This window comes from Pinus tabuliformis, chromosome 2_2 (genome assembly GCF_031772625.1).
Source record: "Pinus tabuliformis cultivar Carrire ecotype Pingquan chromosome 2_2, CPIR1, whole genome shotgun sequence".
Lineage (NCBI taxonomy): Eukaryota > Viridiplantae > Streptophyta > Pinopsida > Pinales > Pinaceae > Pinus > Pinus tabuliformis.
Genome location: NC_142300.1, coordinates 950,437,189 through 950,448,848, shown reverse-complemented (window position 1 = coordinate 950,448,848; position 11,660 = coordinate 950,437,189).

Below are 11,660 nucleotides of genomic sequence, written 5' to 3'. Positions count from 1 at the left end.
AAAAAAAACTAAAATAATAATATATTATTTATTAAAATTTTAAAATTATATATTTTTAATTTTATTTTAAATTTTAATTTTTAATTTGAAAAAATCATATTAGATATTTTTTTTCCAAATTATCTGTATTTATGAAATTTTATATTTTAGTCTATTTTCATACCTAGTTATTTGTATGTTATTATCAATTCACACGCACAAGGTTAATTCACAAGTACAATGCAACTTAACACATGTATTAACCTAAAAATTAAAAATTCTATATTTTAAGAATATTATATTTTTAATTTGGATTGTTTTAATCATACATTTTACATTATTTATAGATAAGATCTTTCTGCAATTTCACAATGTGAATTAGTTCATGAAAATTCTATATTTAAAAAAAATTATATATTTTTTGAAATTCGATAGTTTTAATTATACAGTTTACTTGTAATTTTACAATATGAATTAGTTCACATTTAAATATGTATGGTTAAATATCTGAGATAAACATATAATATTTTATAGTTTTTTTAATTTGTTTAAATGCTTTTTGCTATAATCTGAATTATCAGATTTTAAAATAATTTTAATATTTTATTTACATATAAAAATATTTAAGATAGATTTATTATTAAAAATATATCTTTTTTAAAAGAAGTTAGAATTTCAGATTTAGAATACGTACACTTATATAAATTTTAGAAGTTAATTCTCTAGAGTCTTATATATCAATTTGATGTAGATAAATAAATACATTGAATAATATCCTTTACTTTTTTCTAAAATTAACTCAACTTTTTAACTTTTATTACCTCTTTATATCAATTTGATGTAGATAAATAAATACATTGAAAAATATCCTTTACCTTTTTCTAAAATTAACTCAACTTTTTAACTTTTATTATTTTCCTTTTTATTTACTTATGTCAACTTTTTCACAACTTTATAACTCTCACCAACAGTGTTTTTACTAATTCTCTCATACCAATTTACATAGAATTTGAAAAATCACTAATATTTTATTTTTATCATAAAGTCAAATTGTTTCTTTTCTTAATATCTATTTGGCCCTCTATCCCATTTATCCAAATCAATATACCAATTTCCTTGCAATTGCATTGCAATTTTACTCTGCCCTTTTTTTCATGTGACCTCTCTTATTCCAAGTCACATGGAATTAAATGTCTTTGTTTTCATAATATCTACTTGGCCCAACTCCACTGAAAATGATTTGTGTGGTATCAATTCACTCCTATTTCGCGTTACCCCCACGGCGGCCGTTGGTCTTCGCCGCACGAGAGGAGGAAAACAAATTAGAGATCCATCGAAAGCACGTGAGAGCTGTGTGTTCTTGTAATGAAGAAGCCGTGTAAGTTATACATCAATATCTTGAATGGATTGAATTGATGACATCGCATGGAAAGAAATTGCGATGTCATCAATTCAATCCATTCAAGATATTGATGTATAACTCCATTCAAAATTATTGGTTTGGGGTATTAATTCACTCGTATAACGTCAGCCCACGCTGGCCGTTGGTCTTCGTGGCACCAGAGAAGTGAAAAAATCTGCGTCTAGTTTATAAGTTTTAAAAAGCAAACAAAATATACTAATTAATCATTTTTCAATTTAAATTTAAATAGGTATATTATTATCTATTATTTATTATTATATTAAATTATATTATTTATTATTATATTAAATTATATTATATATATATATATATGAATATTAGATTTTAAAAAATGGATAATTTTATCTATTATAATAATTATTTAGAGAGATTTTTTATACGAATATTCAAATATTGACATCTATTAGTTCAACTAGAATTGTAGTATTGACAAAAAAATTATTGAAGGATGAAAAATTTATTGAGGTTTGGAGCAAAAAATGGTTCTTCTTTGAGACTATCGTCACCCCTATTATTTTATATGTTTGTGAGGTTTGGGGTTCTAGTATATCTAGAGAATCAAGGAAGAAATTTGAGTTGATCCAAAAATAATTTGTAACCTACAACCACAAGATGAAAGGAAATACTTCCCATCCTAAACTCTTGATTCAAGCTAGTTTTTCTCCCATTCAAAGTATGGGCATGGTCAGGTATCTAATGTATAAGAAGAAGCTTTACAACATGGATGCCACGAGGTTCCCCAAAACTTCTTCTAACTCTAGCTAGAACCCCTACCTCTTGGTCAAGCCAGGATGGCATAAGGATGCGTGGATTCAAAATATGGCCATGGTTAGGTATATAATGTATACGAAGAAGCTTTTCAACATGGATGCCATGAGGTTCCCCAAAACTTCTAGCTCTAGCTAGAACCCCTACCTCTTGGTCAGGCCAAGATGGCATAAGGATGGGTGGTCTTGGCTTGACCATTGGGGGATAAAGGAGGAGATCTTCTTGGAGAATAAAGATAATATAAAAATACTATTCTTCCAAATTTAAAGATAAGTTGTGGGATGATAAGGAGCTAGAGGGGAAAATGAAGCTAAGGTATTATAAAGAGGTGATCAACCTCACTCTTTCTAACTAAATGTATCCTTTTGTCTTGACGAGTGCTAATAAGAAAATGAACATTGTAAAAATCACTTACAATGTTAGAAGAATCAAAATTATTGGTGTGGGGTATTAATTCACTCGTATAATGTCAGCCCACGCTGGCCGTTGGTCTTTGTGGCACCAGAGAAGTGAAAAAATCTGCCCTTCTAGAAAAGGGTGTGTCTAGTTTATAAGTTTTAAAAAGCAAACAAAATATACTAACGATGATTAATCATTTTTCAATTTAAATTTAAATAGGTATATTATTATCTATTATTTATTATTATATTAAATTATATTATATATATAATTATATTATATATATATATGAATATTAGATTTAAAAAATTGATAATTTTATCTATTCTAATAATTATTTAGAGAGATTTTTTATACAAATATTCAAATATTGACATCTATTAGCTCAACTAGAATTGTAGTATTGACAAAAAATTATTGAAGGATGCAAAAATTTATTATAAGGTTTAGAGCAAAAAATGGTTCTTCTTTGAGACTATCGTCACCCTTATTATTTTATATGTTTGTGAGGTTTGGGGTTCTAGTATATCTAGAGAATCATGGAAGAAATTGTAGTTGATCCAAAAATAATTTGTAACCTACAACCGCAAGATGAAAGGAAATACTTCCCATCCTAAACTCTTCAAGCTAGTTTTTCTCCCATTCAAAGTATGGCCATGGTTAGGTATCTAATGTATAAGAAGAAGCTTTACAACATGGATGCCACGAGATTCCCCAAAACTTCTTCTAACTCTAGCTAGAACCCCTACCTATATATTAATGTATTTAATTATATTATTAATTAATTATCTCATAATAACCTTGGCTAAAATGTTATATAGATATTTCCTAATTTTAAAATAACAACTAAATGAAAATTAAATCTATGTTAAATAAATAATAAAAATTAATTTATCATTTTGTTTTAATTTATATAAATTAAATCAAAGAATAAAATGTTATACAAATGTTTTAAAATTTTAAAATTAAATTAAATGAAAATTAAATCTATATCTAGTAAATAATAGAAATTAATTTATCATTTAATAATTTCATTTATCATTATCATTTAATTTATATATTTAATTTTTATCATTATCATTTAATTTATATATTTAAAAAAAATTAAAGATAATTATTTAAGTGACTAAAATTTTTCGATCTATCAGACTTACAAAATTTAATACTTTGAATATAAAGTAATTAGTATTTTTTTAATAAAAATAATAATAAATTAATAATTAAAACTGTAAATATTATCGGATCTTTTTAACCGGATCTTTTTAACTATAATAGTTATCATAAAAAGATAAGGTAATAATATATTATTTATTAAAACTTTAAAATTATATATTTTTAATTTTATTTTAATTTTTAACTTGAAAAAGTCATGTTAGATATTTTTTTTCCAAATTATCTGTATTTTTAAAATTTTATATTTCTAGGCTATTTTCATACCTAGTTATTTGTATGTTATTATCAATTCACATGTATAAGGTTAATTCACCAGTAAAATGGAACTTAACACATGTATTAACTTAAAAATTAAAAATTCTATATTTTAAGAATATTATATTTTTTAAATTGGATTGTTTTACTTATACATTTTACATTATTTATATATATAAGATCTTTCTGCAATTTCACAATGTGAATTAGTTCATGAAAATTTTATATTTTTAAAAAAATATGTTTTGTTTTTTTTTTTCTTAATTGGATAGTTTTAATTATACATTTTACTTGTAATTTCACAACATGAATTAGTTCATGTTTAAATATGTATGGTTAAATATTTGAGATAAGCATATAATATTTTATATTTTTAAAATTTGTTTAAATGTTTTTTAGTATAAATTGAATTATCAGATTTTAAAGTAATTTTAATATTTTATTTACATTAAAAGAATAATATTTAAGTAAGATTTATTATTAAAAATATATGTTTTTTTAAAAGAAGTTAGAATTTCAAATTTAAAAGGATTAGAATAGGTACACTTTTATAAATTTTAGAAGTTAATTCTCTATATTTTTTAAATTGGATTGTTTTAATTATACATTTTACATTATTTATATATATAAGATCTTTCCGTAATTTCACAATGTGAATTAGTTCATGAAAATTCTATATTTTAAAAAAAATATATGTTTTTTTTTTTTTTAATTGGATAGTTTTAATTATACATTTTACTTGTAATTTCACAATATGAATTAGTTCATGTTTAAATATGTATGGTTAAATATTTGAGATAAGCATATAATATTTTATAGTTTTTTTAATTTGTTTAAATGCCTTTTGGTATAAATTGAATTATCAGATTTTAAAGTAATTTTAATATTTTATTTACATTAAAAGAATAATATTTAAGTAAGATTTATTATTAAAAATATATGTTTTTTTAAAAGAAGTTAGAATTTCAAATATAAAAGGATTAGAATACGTACACTTTTATAAATTTTAGAAGTTAATTCTCTAGAGTCTTATACACCAATTTGATGTAAATAAATAAATACATTGAATAATATCCTTTACCTTTTTCTAAAATTAACTCACAACTTTATAACTGTCACCATCCTTCTTTTTACTAATTCTCTCATACCAATTCACCTAGAATTTGAAAAATTGGTAATATTTTATTTTTATCATAAAGTCAAGTCAATTGTTAGAAGAAAAATGCCTTCTTTTCCTCAATATCTACTTGGCCCCTTGCCCCATTTATCCAAGTCAATATACCAATTTCCTTGCAATTTACTCCGCCATTCTTTTCATTTGACCTACTCTCTTATTCCAAGTCACATGGAATTTTGAAAAATCATTGATATTTCATTATCCAAAAAAACAATTAATTTTATCATCTCTAAAAGTAAAGTCAAGGCAACCAACTAAAATGCTTAGAAAACACTTAGAAAATAGAATAGCTTATTTATTTTTTATTTTTTATTTTTTATAAATAGATAAAGAAGCTTGCATTCACCTCTTCTTTACACACATTTCTATGCAATTCCAATACAATTTCTTCATTGAATTTTAATTTTACCTAATATCCATTTAGATGGACATTAAAAAACTATTCACATTTTCTTGAAAAAATAAAATCTGTCCATATCCATGCAGAGATCCTGTCCTTGGTGGAGCCACCTAATCGTGTATGGATGTGGGTGTAGTGTGGTCGGTAAGACCAACCACTTAATGACCTTTTCTGAGATGAGGTCCTTTTGGCTTTCGCTGCCAATAATGAACTACAACATAGGCCCCTTCACCCACATCTGTGAATAGAAGAGACTACTCCCCTTCCTCTAGATCTTTGGGATTAATCTTCTGGAACTTGGTGGTGAAGATGGTGGTGCTAGGATTTGCAACAATAATTTACTTCCCTTTGTAAATCCCTTTGTCGAGGTCTGACTCAGAGTCGAAACATGCATTTGACTTTAAAGCTTTCAACTTAGCCACCAGTAATTGCTTGGTGCAACACTCACTTGTGTTGTGAGTGGGGCTCTTATGGAACTCGCACCACTTTCCTGTGTCCTCCTTCGTTTCGTGGTGCTATTATTTGTTGGCGGCTTCAATGGGTTGCCTTGGGTTACCCCTCATTAGCTTTGTCGTTTGTTGTGTGGTTTGGTGGCACCTTTTCCATGCTTCAGATTTGTAGATCCAAATTCCCATTTCTTATGTTTAAATTTCTACGTGATCTTAACAATGTATCAGCAGGGGATGCTAAACACGAAGATGTTGAGGCACTCCATTTCATCCTGGATATATTTTTGTAGACAACCGAGGTACTTGAGTACCATATGTTGCTTAGAATCATTGGTACCTAACTTCGTACGAAGGGTATGAAAAATATTTGTGAACTTTGACATGTTTGGGTCCCTTCCCTACCGTAGTGTGGTCCATTTTATGTACTTATCTTCATAGCTCCTGATAGGGTAATATTGTTCCTTTATGGTGTCTTAGAAAGAATTCCGCTGAAAACAGTGAGAGTTCTCTCTCATCAGTCTACTCACAGTAGGTTTCCCACTACTCGGGTACTTCCGAATTGTATAAAAAAATGTGTCATTGTGATTGGCCACTAGATGCCTTTGTTGGGTGAAGATTGTGCCAACAGTGTAGTCGAAGACATCTGTCTCAATTTCAAATAGTTGTTGCAAGGCTATGAATGCGAGTACATGTGTATACCAGAGTTGGTGCTTCATTTCAATGAACACCTTTAAAATTATTTGTTGAGTAAGTACATTGAAATTGTGTGGGTTATCGATTCACACGTATAGAGTCAGCGCCACGGTGGACGTCGATCTTTGTGGCAAGAGCGAAGTGAAAAATGATTGAGCCTTATCGTCATCAACGACCTTCTCGAAATAAGTGGTTAATTAATCATATTTCAACTTAAAATTTAACCAAAAATTGCGTATATTCCAAAATATTTATTTTATTATTATAATATTTATTAATGTATTTAATTATATTATGAATTTATTATTTGTACACTGCCGTATTTGTTAATGTATTTAATTATATTATGAATTTATTAATGTACACGACAATTCTCATAAAGGAAGAGTTGTGTAAGTCACGTTGAAGATGCGGAGCAATTGATGTGGTATGAAATGAAAATAAATTGTTGAGTAAGTGGATTGAAAATGATGTGTGTGGTATTAATTCACTCGTATAGCGTCAACCTCACGGTGGCCATTGGTCTTTCTGGCGAGAAAGAATTGAAAAATAGATATAGCTTTATCATTATTAGTGGTCTTGTTGAAAATGGTAGGTAGTGTTTATACGTTTTAAAAAGAAAATGAGATATATTTTGCAAGGATGTTTAATTAATTATATTTTACTAATTTTGTTTGGTAGTGTAAATAGCAATCGCTGTTAAAGTGAAGTTTCACTGAAAGTGGAAGTTTTGGGTTCAAATTTTTTGCAATTTTTCAAGAGAAAATCAAGTGCCCACGAGAAACTAAACAGATCATAAAACCCCTAAAAAGAGTGTGCCTAGAATAGCTAACCAAAACATAAACCCCAAAATTTATTAATAATTAAGTGCCAAAAACACTGTTAAATCCTCTAAGTTAAAAAAAACAAAAAAAACCCGTATCTCGCTTAAAACTTAACCAAAATTCATATATATTCCAAAATTTTTATTTATTATTATATTATATATTATTGTATTTAATTATATTATTAATTAATTATCTCATAATAACTTTTTCACAGATTGTAATATTACGCTAACATTTCCGAATTTCAAAGTAACAACTAAATATAAATTGAATCCACGTGGAATTAATAATAAAGATTAATTTAATAATTTCATTTATCACTGTGATTTAATTTATATATTTATATTTAAAAAATTAAAAATAATTTTTAACCTATTAATTTTTTTTTAGGATTTATCAGATTTACAAAATTTTATGAGTTGAATATTAATTAATTAGTATTTAAAAAAATTAAAGATTAAAACTGTAACTTTTTTTTTTAAATAAATATAACTGTTATTGGATTGTCGTATATTTTTAAATGTAAATTTTATTAAAAAAATTAAAATTTTATTATTTACTAAAAGTTTACATGATATATTTTTAATTTTATTTTAACTTTTGAACAATCATATTAAATAATTTTTTTTTTCAAATTATCCATATTTTAAAATTTTTATATTTTTATGCTATTTTCATTTCATTTATCACTGTGACTTAATTTATATATTTAAAAAAATTAATTTCATTTATCACTGTGACTTAATTTATATATTTAAAAAAATTAAAAATAATTTTTAACAGATTAATTTTTTTAGGATTTATCAGATTTACAAAATTTTATGAGTTGAATATTAATTAATTAGTATTTAAAAAAATTAAAGATTAAAACAGTAACTATTTTTTTTTTTAAATATAACTGCTATTGGATTGTCGTATATTTTTAAATATAAATTTTATTTAAAAAATTAAAATTTTATTATTTACTAAAAATTTAAATGATATATTTTTAATTTTATTTTAACTTTTGAACAATCATATTAAATAATTTTTTTTCAAATTATCCATATTTTAAAAAATTTATATTTTTATACTATTTTTATACTATTTTCATACACGCTTATTCGTATGTTATTATCAATTCACACGCACAAGGTTATAATTAAAACATATATATTAACTTAAAAATTCTATATTTTTTAGATTTTTTAAATTGGACTGTTTTATATATATATATATATATATATATATATATATATATATATATATATATATATATATATTTTAGATTTTTTTAAATTGGACTGTTATATATATATGCACAATTGTGAATTAGTTTTTAATATTTTATGTTTTTTTCTAATAGGTTATATATAAAACTGTCATCTACAGTTTCACAATGTGAATCAGTTTTTAATATTTTTTAATTTTAATATTTTTTTTACCAGTTTAAATTTCTTTTTAGTATAAATTGAATTATCAAATTTTGGAATAATTTTAATATTTTTTTTTTTAAATTAAAAATATAATATTTATTTGTGATTTACTATTAAAAATATGTGTTTTTTAAAAGAATCTATAGTTTCAAATTAGAATATATACATTTTCATAAATTTTAGAAATCATATTTCTTGCCTTAATCTTGTGATTTACCATTAAAAATATGTGTTTTCTAAAAGAATTTATAGTTTCAAATTAGAATATATACATTTTCATAAATTTTAGAAATCATATTTCTTGTCTTAATCTTATAAACCAATTTGATTTAAAAGTACATTGAATAATACCATTTATCTTTTTCTAGAATTGATTCACAACTTTTTAACTCTTACCATTTTTCATTTTACTTATACAAATTTACCATAGACTTAGAAAAACCACTAATATTTTCACAACTTTATAACTCTCGCCATCTTTCATTTTACTAATTCTCTCATACCAATTAACATAAAATTTGAAAAATCACTAATATTTTATTTTTATCCAAAAAAACTCCCTAATTTTATATCTCATAAAGTCAAGTCAATTGTTAGAAGAAGAATGCCCTCTCATAAAGTCAAGTCTTGTTAGAAGAAGAATGCCCTCCCTTTCTTCTTATTGAAGAAAAATTTCTTGATTTCTACTTGGCCCTATGCCCCATTTATTCCAAGTCAATATACCAATTTGCTTTCCTCCACCATTTTTTTCATTTTACCTACTCTTATTCTAACTAACATGGAATTTTGAAAAATCTTTGATATTTTCATTATAAAAAAAACACCAATTTTATCATCTCTTAAAGAAAAGTCAAGGCAACCAAGTCACATGCTTAGAAAAACACTTGCAAAAAGAATATCGTGTTTTCTTTCTTCCTTCTTTTTGTAAATCGACAAAATAAAAGATTGCATTCACCTCTTCTTTACACACACATTTCTATGCAATTGCAATACAATTTCTTTGTCATTTTTAATTTTACCTAATACCTATTAGCATGGACATTGAGAAAGCAAAAAGAATAACCTATTTTATTTTTTATTTTTTTAAATCAATAAAAAAGAAAATTGCATTCACATCTTCTTTACACACACATTTCTATGCAATTGCAATACAATTTCTTTGTCATTTTTATTTTTACCTAATACCCATTCACATGGACATTGAAAAACTATTCACATTTTCATGACAAAAAACAACTTCCAAATTATAACATGTCAGAAATTCAAGCAATACAAACAACTATGTTTTTCTTTTTGAAAAGAAAATCTCTCTTTTTCAGTGCTTTATGCCTTATTCATGTCAAATCAATACACTTTTTTCTGTGAGATGCATTACAATTTATCCAAAAAAAAATCATTTTACCTACTTTCTCACATCAATTCACATGGTCTTTGAAAAAGACATTGATATTTTCATGATATAAAGAAACTCTCCATTTTATCATCCCATAAAGTCAAGTTAATACAAATAACTCACATACTTGAAAAATATTATTAGAAAAATACTTTATTTTTTTCTTAATTAAGTTTTCCCAATTTACTCTTAACCCTATATCCCATTCATATGAAAATTAATATATCTATTTTTATGTGATTGTTTTACATTTTTCTTTACCGCCTTTCATTTTACATATTCTCTCGTAACAAACATGAATGTTTATTTAATTAAAAAATAAAAGTTAAATTAATTATCTCTCCAAATAAATCAATACAAACAAAATATATATATATATATATATATATATATATATATATATATATATATATATATATATATATATATATATAAACTACATCCTATTTTCAAAGTAAATACACATAAATATAAATGAAATACAGATAAAAATATAAACACAGACCTACAACAAAAACAAAAATTTAATTCACTAATTGAAAAGTAATGAAAATTGTTTAAACTAGCTCAAGCGATGGTAGCTCATCTGAGATGTGTCGCTTACATGCCTTCTGAGCTGTATCACAATGAGCCCCAAAGGACTATTTATTATTGAGAAATAAAAAAACTGTAAACATCCGAAAACCTAACCCCATGAGATGAAGCGCCAAAAGTCTATGAGCCCCATTGGGGTAAATTAGTACATCAACTTCCTGGGTTGTAACTTTGGGATATGATCTATGTTTGCTGTGTATAATACCTCGTTAGAAATATATCCAAGGACTACAAATTTCAACTCCAATCCTCAATAAAAAGCTTGGGTTTGCTCGTTTTCCAAAAAAATTAGTTTAGGGCCTCAAAACGGCTTCAAAAGTTCAAGACCTGAAAAATGCCAAAAATAGTAAACTAATGCTACAATTCAAAACTGAAAGAAACTGTTGGGTGTCCAAGTGGAATAGGAGGGTGGCCACTAAGATTCATCTGGACCAATCCTCCCCCCTTAGGAAGTAATGATCCCCATTGCATTGAGTGCCTCCATGAGATGGGGAAACTTTTGTTGAACTTGGTCTCTGGTGAGCCATTTGCACTGGTGTAGGAGTTGGCCAACTTTGACAATTTGATACAATTGGATCTTCTGTTGGCGAGTGTTATTGGTCTATGTGTCCATGATTTGATTAGCTTTAGCATGTTCCATGTAGTTTGGGTTGAGCTCTGTTGGTGTTAGTTGTTCTACAATGTCTGATGTGTATAGCAATGGTGGAACGCATGG